Source organism: Colobus angolensis, unplaced genomic scaffold (assembly GCF_000951035.1).
Source record: "Colobus angolensis palliatus isolate OR3802 unplaced genomic scaffold, Cang.pa_1.0 Scaffold149, whole genome shotgun sequence".
In the NCBI taxonomy this organism is placed as follows: Eukaryota; Metazoa; Chordata; class Mammalia; order Primates; family Cercopithecidae; genus Colobus; species Colobus angolensis.
In genome coordinates this window covers 2,275,157-2,277,224 of record NW_012114588.1, presented here as the reverse complement: position 1 = coordinate 2,277,224, position 2,068 = coordinate 2,275,157, and the positions used below count along the sequence as shown (strand labels likewise).

The window sequence follows — 2,068 nt, the reverse complement described above, 5'->3', positions numbered from 1 at the left end:
TGAGCCACCGCGCCCGGCCTTATCATCCCATTTCATCTCCTTTTTTTTTTTTTTCCCTCAGACAGAGTCTCACTCTGTCCCCCAGGCTAGAGTGCAGTAGTGTGATCTCAGCTCACTGCAACCTCCGCCTCCCAGGTTCAAGCGATTCTCCCGCCTCAGCCTCCTGAGTGGCTGGGACTACAGGTGCATACCAGCACAGCCAACTAATTTTTGTACTTTTAGTACAGACAGGGTTTCATCATGTTGGCCAGGCTGATCTTGAACTCCTGACCTCCGGTGATCTGCCCGCCTTGGCTTCCCAAAATGCCTGGGAATACAGGTGTGAGCCACTGTGCTCGGCCCTCATTTCACCTTCTTGATATCAATGAGAGAGAGAGGCTATTTTTGTGCTACAAGGTTCAGGAGTCTCCAACACTACCTTCACTATTGACAGCAACTCCAAGTTCAAGGGTGCCCAATACCACCTTCAGGTTTGATAATTTACCAGAAGGAACCATAGAGCTCAGAAAAGCTGTGATACTCGTGGTTAAATGCCGTGGGTTAAAATCAGCCAAAGGAAGAGGTGTACGGGGTGCAGTATAGGAGAGACCCAGGGACAAGCTTCTGTTATGGGATCTCTGGGGTGTTGATTTTTCTGGTGGGAAACCTCTATGGCCACTGGCACCTTTGCCTGAGTTCTTGGAGTTCTTGTCCTGCGTCCAGGAAGAATGAGGAATGCAGACAAGTGAAGGATGAAAAAGGGGAAGAGTTTTATTTAGTGTTAGAACAGCTCAAAGGAGTGGCTAGCTCCTCTCCGTAGGCAGGTCTTCCCACCGAGTGTTCAGCTCTCAGCAGAAAGGAGGCCCTGGAGAGGGTGGCTCCTCTCCGCAGGCAAGTCATTCGGACGTCTCTGCAGTTCTCAGCAGAGCGGTTATCTTCTCTCTGCTCACTGGTGGTCCCACCCGCTCTGCTCTCAGCAGAGAGGGTAATCAACTCACCCCATCGTCTCTCTGCCCGCGTCTTCCTCTGGCCGTCTTCTGCCTGGCTTTTGCTGCGCCCTGTGCTTTTATGGACCTCAGAGGGGAGGAAATGTGTGCTGATTGGTCCACGGGCAGCCATGGGCCAGCCGGAAAGAGGCCCCACGAGTCCCTACTCCAGTCTGAGGGACTGGCAGCCCAGCCCGCAGCCTTCAGGCCCTCCCTGGCCCGCAGGTGGGGCCTTACTGGGGACCTGTCCCCTTCTACCCAGGAATCAATCGGCCTCCCACTGCCGTTCATGGCCCAAGGCTTGGCCCCAACCCCTCTAAGAGATCTGAGCAGGTCCCTGGAGTGGAGAGAGACCAGGCTGCAGAAGAAGACACGCCCTGATAGCCTGCAGAGACTTGGTGGGGGGTCCTTCCTGGGGTCCCCGAGGGTGCAGGCTGCAGGGACACCCAGCTCCTGCACCTGGGAGGGCAGCCGCAGCTGCACCCGAGAAGGCAGATCCTGCCTGCTCCTAGCCCTTCCCCAAGAGCACAGGGAGGCGCCGATCCACAGCTGCAGTTTGGGCAGCTGTAGCCCCGCCCAGGAGGGTGGGGCTCCCACCTGCTCCACAGAGCAGGAGGCCTGAGCCTGCAGCTGCGGTTTGGGAGTCTGCAGAGGCACCCAAGGAGCTCCCAGCCTCAGAAGGGGTGGGGCTCCCACCGACTCCTTGGAGTGTTCAGCCCCAGCCACACCTCCCTGCTGCAGCCAGTGTGATGGCAGCAGCCACTGCCACTACTTCTGGGTGCCCTTTCCCCGTGGGGTTGTACAGACAGGGCCAGCTTCTCTCAGCAGCGATGAGTGATGACAGTACATACAGAGTATGCCGACCTGAGAAGAGCTCCTGAGCCTTCCAGAGGTTTTACTGGAGGTCAGTTGCGTAGCCATGGCTGACTACCCGCGTGACTGACTTTAGTCTTTTTCTAATTTTTATTTTATTTTTAATTTTTTGAGACAGAGTCTTGCTGTGCTGTCCAGGCTGGAGTGCAGTGGTGTGATCTCAGCTCACTGCAGCCTCCACCTCCCAAGTTCAAGCGATTCTCCTGCCTCAGCCTCCCAAGTAGCTGGGA

General features: G+C 56.1%; 1 protein-coding gene across 1 annotated transcript in view; it reads left to right on the top strand.

Moving 5' to 3' along the window:
• The first annotated feature begins 2,037 nt into the window (after positions 1-2,037).
• LOC105507349 (chromosome unknown open reading frame, human C1orf127) overlaps positions 2,038-2,068 on the top strand; it is a 30,854-nt gene continuing 30,823 nt past the window's right edge. Inside the window, exon 1 of the mRNA XM_011935799.1 lies at positions 2,038-2,062. The gene's annotated coding sequence lies outside the window, so the exon portion shown is untranslated. The remainder of the gene's footprint in view (positions 2,063-2,068) is intronic.